General features: G+C 45.7%; 1 protein-coding gene across 1 annotated transcript in view; it reads right to left on the reverse strand.

The window, feature by feature from the left end:
• LOC117361040 (alpha-1,4-N-acetylglucosaminyltransferase-like) overlaps positions 1 to 12,842 on the reverse strand; it is a 60,197-nt gene that overhangs the window by 13,508 nt on the left and 33,847 nt on the right. The window lies entirely within an intron of this gene.

Below are 12,842 nucleotides of genomic sequence, written 5' to 3' on the forward strand. Positions count from 1 at the left end.
CAGTGCTTAACTTTAGGTGGACTTTATAGAATCTGGGCCCAATTCCATTAGCACACACTAAGACATAGTAAAAGGGCCCCAAAGTTAGGAGCATAAATAACTGCTGTTCAGTGAGTGGCAGAAGCCAAAAAAGCAAATCAAATCTTGTTCCTTCCCCCTGGTGGTGGCCTTTCAAAATGGCTGCTTTGACCTCTTGGGGGGGGGTCATGTTAGATTATTTTTTAAAAGAATAGTATTTATGTAGGCCCCAGACATAGCCCCCAATATTCATTGCCGGTGCCTGTACATAGACCGGCACTAAATATCGGGGGTTAGATCTTCCAGCAATAGTTAGGCCTGAATTGTGTATAGGACACCCAGTTTCAGAAGCTGATGCGTGTCCTAAACAGAATCACACCTAAAGTGAACCCGATTCTCTAACCAACGTCCATGTTACAGACGCTGGTTAGAGAATTGGGTTGTAAGTAGATGTGGCCGCTGAGCTTATCGTGGAGAGGGATTTTCCTGCTACAGTAAGTTTAGTGGCTGGGCTTGCAGCTGCCCATTCCCATCTTGAATGAATGTGGCAGGAGGCATAACCAGTCCCTCCTGCCCGGAACACCCTCCCCGTATGAAAGTGGCAGGAGGGATGCCTAGTCCCTCTTGCCCGGAACCCCCCAAACAAAAGCGGCAGGAGGGATGCCCAGTTCCTCCTGCCAGTAACCCGCCCTAAATGAAGCGGCAGGAGGGATGCCCAGTCCCTCCTGCCTGGAACACCCCTCCAAACAAAAGTGGCAGGAGGGATGCCCAATCCCTCCTGCTGGAACCCCCCCACCCACTCTCCTGTAGATCGTGCCACCCCCTTCCCCACCCGGACCACCCACACCAAACAAACACCTCCAGACCCCCCCTCTAACCTTGTAGGAAGGCCGGCTGGATGTGTCTTCCCTCCGTTCATACAGCAGGCCTGCCTCTGTCTGAATGAGGCGGACCTGCCCCTTCCCGGTATATTGTAGGATGCACTGGGGAGGGACCTAAGGGCCTGATTAACACAGGCCCCTAAGGCCCCGCCCATAGGAGGGTCCTTAGGCACATGGGCCAACCTAAGATTCCACCAACCTAAGATTCCGTCTAGGTCCGCCTAAGGCTACTTCCAGGCCAAACTATGCCCGCGCCTAGCCTTAGGCGAGCTTAGGCGCTTTTTTGGGGCTGGTTAGACAGTGGTAGGACACCTACTGCTGCCTACAATTGGGACGCCATTTATAGATTCTGGGCCTTAGTGGTTAAAAAACACTAATTGTCATTAGCTGAATAATGGAGGAAATGATGCTATTGCTTTTTATTTTTTTTATATATATAAATTCAGGTTGTCCTGTTACATATCTTGATTATGATTTCCTGTCTTTCATGGCTGTACAGTGAAGAGAAGGTGATCTGGACATGAAGCCTCAAATACTGATGGAGTCTTTTGCTGAGGAGAAAATTATGCTTTCACCCTTTATTTATTTGTAGTATTTACTGTATATACCAATTATAGTCTAAGTGGTTTACATTCAGGTACTCAAGCATTTTTCCCCTCTCTGTTCTTTTTTTTTTTTTTGTAATATCATGTTTATTAGGCCACAAAAACCATGTACAACAAGCTGATATTACAGAGTTGCATACAATAAAAGAACTAAAGCATCAGAAGAACATGCAGTTCTGTGTATACAAACAATGACAATAACGGAATAAGAACATGGTACACACGTGCCCATTTTCTATATAAGTAGGATGAATTATAAAGAAAACAAGAATCCCCAAACGATTCTTCCATCAGTCATTCAAACCAACAAACACACTCTCAATCAAACCGTCACATACGCACATCCACTCGGGCAGGTAGTCTACAGGAATCACGTTTGTTGATATCGCCACTGCTGTAAGTACAAAAACAGAAACATAGCACCCCAAGAGAGGACTAAATGCAGGATGACACATGTACAGTATACAATCAGCAAACATCATATAGGAACCCCGCCCACCAAAGCAAAAGACAGAAATCAGGACGGTGCAGCAGCGGAGGAAGACATAGTTAAAAGGCGCTCCCACAGGGTACAATAAGTAATCCACATGACTTGAGGTCTGTGGGCATAAGAGTCAAGCTCAAATCTGGCCTGCAGCCGCATTTTAACTAGCCATAGATTGAAGCCAGGCGCTTCTGCGGTGGACCACTGCTGCAGCACAAGAGATTTGCCCAACAGGACAGCATGCAGAAGAAACTTCTGAGTTGGGAAGTCCAATCCCTATTGTATGAAGTTCTGAACGTCCCCTAGTAAAAGCGCTGCACTATTCCACTCAAAAGTACATTGAAGTACCCGTTCAAGGTAGTGATGGGCCTGGCCCCAAAATGTAAGAGTTGGACAATCTAAGAAGGTATGAAGAAGTGTACCTGGATCCTTAGCACACCGGACGCACTTAGCGTCAGCCCACAAATGCATACGTACTCCACGTGTTCTGGTTATGTACACTCTATGGAGAATCTTGAACTGTATCTCCCGAAGGGATACTGCCTTTACCATAAGGTCATTGTTCTGGAAAAACTTATGCAAGTCCTGTACAGTGACAGTTCCTTCCATATCAGAGGACCATTCCTCGGCTAGTGCCACCAAAGCCAACTCTGGGTGATGGTCTTGACATGCAGAGTACCAGCGGGAAATAGTGTTCATGGAGGATGGAGTCTCCATAAAAATATTATCAAGGGATCCACTCTCCCATTTGCCAGCAGAGCGAACTATCTGAGGGGAAATATAGTGTTGAAGTTGTAAATACGTGTGTATGTGTTGGGAGGTTAGACCCCAGCAATCCTGGACCTGAGAAAAGGAAGGAAAGGTCCCCCCCCCAATGTCTAAAATCGCTCCCACGGTGATATCTCGCTCTCCCCTGTCAGCCAGACCCCATAAACGTGTCATACCAGGAGGGAAATCAGGATTGCGAAGTAGTGAAAGAAAGGGGGAGAAACCGGCCAGCCGGTTTTGCTTCCCTCGCCACCATGCCCATGCCTTCCGGAAGGGGTGAAGTAAGGGGAGAAAAGACGCAGAAAAAGGAGAGGAGATGGTACCAGAGCACCCCCCGGAACAGCCATGGAGAAAGGAGGAAAAAGATATGGGGAGACAGCAGGTTTCCAGAAGACTCGTAGACGAAAAGGAGGATTGGAAGTCAGGTGCCAGATGTGCGTGTATCCAACGAAATAAAGCTGCCACGTTATATGCGCGTAGGTCAGGGATGTTTAGGCCGCCATGCTGTTTGGCTCGGAGAAGTTTAGAAAGGCGAATTCTGGGCGTCCTCTCGCTCCAAATAAAAGATCGAACAGTTGCGAGGTAGGAACGCTCGTCGGAGGAAGACACCCATACAGGAATGGTCTGAAGAGGGTATAAAAGTTTGGGGAAGAGTACCATTTTAACCAATGCCACTCTGCCCATAAGAGACAACGGCAGAGCTCGCCAGCGGTGGCACAAGTTTTTAATCTTACCAATTGCAGCAGAGATGTTAGCTGCGTATAAGCGCTTTGGGTCACAGTACAACATGATGCCCAGATATTTAAGTTTCCCAGAGGCCACTCTCACGCCCAAGGTGGTCGTCCATCGTGGCGTACCGGACGTCCCGAGCAACAGGACCTCCGTTTTGTCAAAATTAATCTTGAGACCGGAGAAGCGCCCATATAGTTGTATTAGTGTCATAAGACGTGGCAAATTAGTGTCCGCGTGATTGATGTAAAGAAGCATGTCGTCCGCAAACAAACTAATACGGAATTCGTGATGCCCCACTCGAAGACCCTCGAGGTGCGTATCTTGCCGAATCCGTTGTGCTAAGGGCTCCAACGACAGCAGGAAAAGGAGAGGGGATAAGGGGCATCCCTGCCGAGTGCCGCGTCCCAAAGGGAAGGAAGCAGAGAGGTCCCCGTTTACCAAAAGCTGCGAGGAAGGTCGAGAGTAAAGAGCTGCTATCCACCTAACAAAATCCCCGGTGATGCCAAACCGTCCCATGACCCAAAAAAGGTGTTCCCAGGAGACCATATCGAATGCCTTCTCAACGTCAAGGCTGGCGATGAGAGCCCTGGCCTCTGTTGCGTGGGAGGCCTGCAAAACTGATAAAACCTTCAAAAGGTTTAACGAGGCGTGGCGACCAGGGACAAAGCCAACCTGGTCTTCGTGAATCAGCTCTGGCAAATAAGAATTTAGCCGGGCTGCCAGTATGCTACCCAAGATTTTAACATCCTGGTTGAGAAGAGATATTGGTCGATATGATCCCAATTGGTCCTGAGGACGGCCCGGCTTAGGGAGAAGAATAACATGTGCTCGGTTGTGTGTATCTCCAGGCGGGAGGTCAGTCAAAAGACCAGTGTAGTAGGATTGCAAAGCCGGCAAAACCGTGGGGGGTAACAATTTATAAAACTCTGGTCCCATTCCATCAGGGCCCGGAGTTTTTGCAAGAGTGAGTTTGCCAATAGCCGCTTGGAGCTCCTGTCCAGAAATAGGGGAACTCAGAGTGCGCTGTTGCTCTTCCGATAAAGATGGTAGCGGGAGATCCTTGAAAAATTCCTCCCGAGCGAGCGAATCGGCCGATGATGCCCTGTAGAGATCCCTATAGAATCTGATGAATTGATCCGAAATGTCTTTGGGGTTAGTGTGTAGGCGACCCGTTTTATCTTTAATACCGGTGATGACATGTTTAGCTTTGGGTGGCCGGACTAGATTTGCCAACATGCGTCCCGTTTTATTACCCCAGACGTGCAGTTTATATTTGTAATAGTATATGCTGCGTTGGGCCCTTGCATCGAGAAGATTATTAATCTTATCTTTCAATTGTTTCAATGAGGTCCTGATTGAAGGAGTAAGCTGAGAAATGTGAACCCGCCGAAGTTCCTGCAGCTCTCGCGTGAGAGCGAGAAGTTCACCTTCGCGTCGCTTCTTCAGAGCAGAGGAATAAGCTAAAATATGGCCCCGCATGACAGACTTTGCGGCCTCCCAGTAAACAACAGGTCCGGCATCTAAGACAGAGTTTGTGAGGAGGAAGTCTTCCCATTTTTTTGAAAAAAATTCGTGAAAGTGTTTATCGGTGTACAGTTGTGGGGACATACGCCAGATGCGTTCACCCGAGGACCGCAAAAACTGAAGAGTGATATGAAGTAAGGAATGGTCGGATAGAGTTGGGGCAAGCATGGTGGCCGAGGCAAACTTGGGAAACCAAGATTCGGATATGAGAAAATAGTCGAGACGGGAATAGGACATATGGGGGTGAGAATAGAAGGAAAAATCCCGCTCTTCAGGGTGAAGAGTCCGCCACACATCTAGCAATCCCAATTCCCTCATAAGGTAATTCACTCCTTTACTGAAATGTTCTCTAGGGGCATTCTTTGCTGGGTGGCAATCCAGAGCAGGATTAGCAGTTACATTAAAATCACCCCCCAACACAAGTAAACTGGAAGTGTATGGGGTCAAGAGGGTGACCAAGCGAGAAAAATAAGCGTGAGAATAGACATTGGGGGCATAGATATTACAAAAAACAGTTGGTTGTCCCCATAGGTCCCCCACCAGCAAAACATACCTCCCTTCAGGATCAGAGATATTCTGCTGAACAGTAAATGGTATCCGTTTGTGTATGAGGATGGCCACCCCTCGCTGTCGAGAGCTGTAAGAGGCGAAACCAATCTGTCCCACCCAATCCCGTCTCAACTTGCGGTGTTCGTCATCTGTGAAGTGTGTTTCTTGAAGAAACGCAACGTCCGCTCGTTCCCTGCGGAGGTAAGTGAGAAGCTTGGCTCGTTTAATGGGAGAGTGGATCCCATCCACATTGAGAGATAATACATTCAAAGAAGTCATTGCAATACATATATAATAGCATGTTCGAAACGTGCAATGGTATATAGTAACATGGAGCGGGGGATGTCCCAGCCACATCCCCCCTCCACACATGTCTGACAGCAGCAGCAGACCACAAGAGCCCGACATCCATAATCCCACACCACGAGTAGCACCCACACAAACATTCTCATACAAAACCCCCATTCACTCCCCTTCCCACAAGCATACCAAACCCCCCTCCCCCCAGAACCATATACTCTTCCCATATCCCCAGCAGGAGGTATCGAAGAGTAGAGAACAGAAAACTCAGAACAGATAACGATGAACAGCCCCAGGCCATGCCCCACAGGAAGTGCAAAAAGCAAACTAAACAAAGCGCACTAGTAGGGTAACATAAAATAGTATCACGCCATCATATAGTGAAAAAATGCCCAGGGCAAGAGAATAGCATAACGCCAGGTATTCAGCTAAAATTAAATTGTAATAGTCACAACAAATCAAAACATGGGGAATCAAACCCCAATAAGCCTGCCAGTGAGCAGATCAAATGTTCCAAAGGCATCCAGTATGGCAAGCTTTAGCTCAATTGAAGGATGTGCAGGAGTAGAACCGTCCGATGCCCGCCATCGTGCAGGCAGGAACGGCGGGTCAAGAGGACACATATGCGGTCAAGCCGCCAAATAGAGATCTCGGTCCCCATTGCAGAGAGTCAGTTGGGGACAGGCACAGGGTGTACCGGTGCTGGCAGCTGTGATACGAACTGTTCCAGCTCTCTCGGTGTTTCAAAGTAATGAACCTTGTTGTTGTAAAAAACTCGAGCCCGAGCTGGATAGAGGAGAGACACCCGAATGTTACGGTGATACAGGGTGTTGCAATGTGGAGCCATCGCTTTGCGTCGAGATGAAATAATGGGGGAGAAATCTTGAAAAATTAGGATTTTACGACCTTCATAAAGGAAATCTTCCCCTTTGCAGTAATGAGCCAGAATCCGTTCCTTGACCGCGAAGTTGAGGAATCGGGCGAGCACTGGGCGCGGTCGAGTCTCCTCGTCCTTCTTTTGACCCACGCGGTGCGCCCGCTCGATTTGGATAGGTAGGCCCGGATCCGGATTGGTCAGGATTTGTGATAACCAACTCTCCAGGCACTTTCGAAGGTCAACATCTCGGACGGCCGTAGGGAACCCTATAAATCTCAGGTTCTTTCTCCTCCCTCGATTTTCATGGTCATCTACGCGCTCCTGCAGGGTTTTATTGGAGGTCTCCAGAGCCCGCAGCCGTTCCTCGAAGTCAGCGGCCTGATCTTCCTGGCGTGCCACTCGATCTTCCGCTCGCTGCAAACGACCCGCATGTGAGTCCAAACTCTCCTTGATATTTTCCATAAAGGTATGTATTTTAGCGAGCTTGTCTTCCATCACTAACGTCAAAGATCGAGTCAGTTCTTGCACCGCTGCCTCTTGTAAGGTAAACATGGGGACCTCGTGGTTGTCTGCCATTTTAGGTTCCTGTTGCTTCGCTTTGTCCCGAGTGCCGCGTTGCGTTTTAGAAGTCATCACGCGTGGCAAGCACACCAGAGGAATACTCTATTTGATCAGCAAAGCAGGAGATGTGCAAAAATCCCTAAGATAGCTAGATAGCACAAAAATACGGAAGGTATTGTGCAGATTTACAGTGGCATGGCCCGGAGCCGTGGAGGAGCACGTCCGTTCAAGTGCCCGGCATCATGTGACCCCCCCCCCCCTCTCTGTTCTGATGGGCTCACACTCTATCTAATGTAGATGTGGCAATGGAGGATTAAGTGACTTGCCAGGGTCACAAGGAACAGCATAGAATTTGAACCCACAATCTCAGGGTGCTGAGGCTGTAGCTCTAACCACTGTGCCACACTCTCCCCTTCTAAATGAACTTTAACTTTGCCGAGTAAGTCATCACTAGTGATGCGCACTAAGGACTCCTTTTAGCAAGGCGCGCTACGGGTGTTAGCGCGTCAGACATTTCATCACATGCTAACCTCCGCAGCAGCCTAAAATCTTAACGCCTCATCAATGGAGGCGTTAGGTACTAGTGCAGCAAGCGGTTTAACGCACGGTATTCCGTGCGTTAAACCGCTACCGCGCCTTTGTAAAATGACTCCTAAGAATGCTGGAGATTTTTCACATCTTTGAATTATTGTCTTTTCCAATCTAGCTCAGGATTTTAATCAAGGAATATCATAATTTGTGTTCTTTGTATTGTAAGGCCATAAGGACAAACATAATGGAATGATGCAGTGGGACCAGAGTCTTATTAACAATATTTTGTCCAACAAACATCTGCAATTAGAGAGGTTAGGGCTAACTGGTTGGCCTGCTCCATCTAAAAATGTTGATTCATTGCCCCTCTCTAAGGAAGCAGATTTTCTGGCTAGTTGTAGAATTAATTGGGTTTGCATACCTTAACCAAGATGGTACACAGTCTGTTTTCTTGGGAAATGATTTTTTTCAGTAGCAAAGTCCAGAAGTAGGACAGTCTGCTTTTGCATCAGTGTGAGGTGCTCCGCTATGGACACATGGATGGGTCCCACATCCAGACTACTTTCTGGTCCAAAGCCATCCTTTTGAACCAGCGCTGCAGTCTCAGGTACCCATTTTTTCAGCAAGTTGATAGGAAATATCTTGGAATGTTTTTTTTCCCCGGGCTGTTCTACCATGTAATTTACAGGGCCAGTTTTTGTAATGATTTCATAGGGGTCTTTCCATTTGTATAACAACTTGCTGGCCACGGAAGGTAGGAGAACTTGTACTCTGTCCCCAGGCTGGAAAACACGTTGTATGGCTTTGCTATTAAAGATCTGAGCTTGTCTCTTCTATAAGCAAGCAGACAGAAGAGCCCCTCGCCTTGAGATATAAACAGAACAACAAGAAAAGGCAAGGGGGATGTCTTTACAACTAAAAATAAAGTCTTTATCAGAAACAGTAGGTCCCAACAAGGATCCCAGATTCGGCGAGTAAAAGAAGCCGTCTTCAAGGGACACTATAAAAAGAGTTGTAACATATGAAAAAGCATTTAAAATCATAAAACATTGCATGAATCTAAATAAAATAAAAATATCAGGGTACATTATAAAAAGAATTGCAACATATAAAAAAGCATTTAAAATCATAAAACAATGCATGTATTCAAATGAAGTAAAAAAAAAATAAAAAAAACAACCCAGTAAAACATATATAACCAAATATATATGTGGAGGGGCATAATCGAAAGGAACGTCTAAGTCCGTTTTCATTTAAGTCACAAGTCGTCCAAAGTAAAAAACAACTTAGGAAACATATTTTTCCCTTTCAAAAATTGTCTAAGTATATCTGCCGATCTGATCATCCAAGTCGCTAAATCGTCCATCTTTATACCACATTTTCGTCTAACTTTTCGTCCAAATCAAAAACTCCTAGAACAAGCCCTGTTAGACGTGGGAGGGATCTGCAAAGTGATGGATTGAACACCCAGACATGGCATCTAAATAGTGGGGTACCTTACAGGGCACTGCTGTGAACTTCACAAAAAGGGTGCCATGTCATCATCTCACTACAGCTCCCATATTGGTCACGGTGAATCCCCCAAACCATCTCCAGAATCCCCTAGACCCACACTTATCTAGCACCCTAATAGCCCTTATGGCTGCAGGAGCCACTTATATGCCAGTACAAAAGGGTTTTGGGGGTATATAGGGGAGTGCACATGTTTGCAGGGATTACAGGGGCTTATGGGCATGGGGCCTCCTCTCCATGGGTCCCTAACCTACCAGCAAGACGGCTTAAGATGTCTCTGTGCAGGACAACTAGGCTTTCCTATGCCAGGCTGCCAGGTGATGATGGTCTGGAGGCTGAATTTTAAAGATGTGATTATGATTTTTATGGGGTTGGAGGGGGGTAGGTGATCACTGGGGTAGTGTGTGGTGGTCTGTATTATATGTCTGCAGTGCTTATCTGGTGACTTTAGGTGGGTTTTTATGACTTATACCATTTGGTCTAAGTCACAACGTCCAAGTTCCGTCGATCCTGTGCTGTATAACTTCCGGTTATACATGCAGTACGACTAAGTCTAAGCCTGCCCATGTCCCACCCAAATCCTGCCCTTGACACTCCTTCTGAAATGCCCCGTTTAGCTATGGTCATTCAGCGGCACTTTGAATGTAGGAATGAGGCTTCACATAGGACTCAGATTGGGTTGAGGTGACCCTAAAGGGGAGCCTTCTAACCCTTTTATTGAGTATCTTAACTCCCTTAATTACTTAGCTAATGCTTTGCAAGGTTACAGTTTCATCATGCATGTACAGTGCGGATTATACCAAGGTAACTCCCTTGTATACATATCTAATGTGATTCTCAAAGCTACTATCTCACGTGACATCTGAATACATTATAACGGTTACAATAAAGTGATTCCCTTGTGTACACATCTAATATGTCTAAAGGCTTACTATAGCATGTGACATTCCAAAGGTTATAATGCATGCTTCTTAAGCTTAGCGCGTGACAGAGGCTTGCATTTGGCACGTAGGCACTGTCTGTTTGCTGCCCATATAAGGAATACTTAAACAAGATAAGGAATAAGATAAGGGTAAATGTGTGACAGGGGTCTTGTGACAAGAGGGGAGGGGGGAATTCCTCAGCATTCTGTCACAAGGTGCTAACATTTTCCCTTGCTTTAGAATGGCTACGTGGCAAGAGGGGAGAGGGAATGAGGAATGATTCATAATTCTTTCACAAGGGCTAAAGGTCAGTGTGCTGAGCTTGCCTTGTATCAGAATTGCATTCCTTCATATGAAGGCCTAGGTCATTTAGAAATATGTCCGAAACCCAGTTTGATTATCAGCACTAGGATGTCTTTTGTTTATGATCATCCAAGTGCTGACTTAGGCCGTTTTTTGGATGTTTTTCTCTTTCGATTATGAGCCCCAAAGAGCATAAAAAGCAAATGCATGTAAAAACAATCAAACATGCAACAAACGCAAATACCAAATGTGAAACTCAAATAAATCATAAAGCATAATGAATTCAATTGATGTCAGACTAAAATATATAGTGCAAGATGGTATGCAATTTGGAAAGAAAGGGTATAATGACCGGAAAAGCCAGGTTAAAAGTGGCAAAGCCCAAAAATAGAACCAAAATACTAACGAAACAAGTATTAAAGAGTAAAAAGAGCAGTGATTATAACTAAGAAAACCTAGAAATGAAGCAGACAGTCAAAATGATACTGTTGTGCAGTACCTTTGTTGAAACGACCCAGAGTTAAGAAACTCTGAAAGAAATGAGACATCATATTCGGAAGAAAATGGTCCAAAATGATAATGCTGAAAAAACTTTCACCTGGGTATATACTACAGGCAACGTGCATCGTAAGACGCACTGTGGGTCCTACCCAAAAACATCATTTAAATCACCACATATTTTAATAACATAGTAACATAGTAGATGACGGCAGATAAAGACCCGAATGATCCATCCAGTCTGCCCAATCTGATTCAATTTAAATTTTTAAATTTTTTCTTCTTAGCTTTACCCAGTACTGTGCTTGGGTTCCAACTGCCGAAATCTCTGTTAAGACTTACTCCAGCCCATCTACATCCTCCCAGCCATTGAAGCCCTCCCCAGCCCATCCTCCACCAAACGGCCATATGCAGACACAGACCGTGCAAGTCTGCCCTGTACTGGCCTTAGTTCAATATTTAATCTTATTTTCTGATTCTAGATCCTTTGTGTTCCTCCCACGCTTCTTTGAACTCAGTCACAGTTTTACTCTCCACCACCTCTCTCAGGAGCGCATTCCAGGCATCCACCACCCTCTCCGTAAAGTAGAATTTCCTAACATTGCCTTTGAAACTACCACCCCTCAACCTCAAATTATGTCCTCTGGTTTTACCATTTTCCTTTCTCTGAAAAAGATTTTGTTCTATGTTAATACCCTTCAAGTATTTGAACGTCTGAATCATATCTCCCCTGTTTCTCCTTTCCTCTAGGGTATACATATTCAGAGCTTCCAGTCTCTCCTCATATGTCTTCTGGCGCAAGCCTCCTATCATTTTCGTCACCCTTCTCTGGACCGCCTCAAGTCTTCTTACGTCCTTCGCCAGATACGGTCTCCAAAATTGAACACAATACTCCAAGTGGGGCCTTACCAATGACCTGTACAGGGGCATCAACACCTTCTTCCTTCTACTGACTACACCTCTCTTTATGCAGCCCAGCATCCTTCTGGCAGCAGCCACTGCCTTGTCACACTGTTTTTTCACCTTTAGATCTTCGGACACTATCACCCCAAGGTCCCTCTCCCCGTCTGTGCATATCAGCTTCTCTCCTCCCAGCATATACGGTTCCTTCCTATTATTAATCCCCAAATGCATTACTCTGCATTTCTTTGCATTGAATTTTAGTTGCCAGGCATTAGACCATTCCTCTAACTTTTGCAGATCCTATTTCATATTTTCCACTCCCTCTTCGGTGTCTACTCTGTTACAAATCTTGGTATCATCTGCAAAAAGGTACACTTTTCCTTCTAACCCTTCAGCAATGTCACTCACAAACATATTGAACAGGATTGGCCCCAGCACTGATCCCTGAGGGACTCCACTACTCACCTTTCCTTCCTTCAAGCGACTTCCATTAACCACCACCCTCTGGCATCTGTCCGACAGCCAGTTTCTGACCCAGTTCACCACTTTGAGTCCTAACTTCAGCCCTTCAAGTTTGTTCAACAGCCTCCTATGAGGAACTGTATCAAAGGCTTTGCTGAAATCCAAGTAAATTACATCTAGCATATGTCCTCGATCCAGCTCTCTGGTCACCCAATCAAAAAATTCAATCAGGTTTGTTTGGCACGATTTACCTTTTGTAAAGCCATGTTTCCTCGGATCCTGTAACCCATTAGTGCTTAAGTGTACTGTGCAATAAAACTTTCAAAACATTTAATATCAGTGTCACTGTGATTCTTTAAAAATATAAATCAAGTCACAACGCCAATCAAAAAAATGTTGTTTTAACTTATC

This window comes from Geotrypetes seraphini, chromosome 1 (genome assembly GCF_902459505.1).
Source record: "Geotrypetes seraphini chromosome 1, aGeoSer1.1, whole genome shotgun sequence".
In the NCBI taxonomy this organism is placed as follows: Eukaryota; Metazoa; Chordata; class Amphibia; order Gymnophiona; family Dermophiidae; genus Geotrypetes; species Geotrypetes seraphini.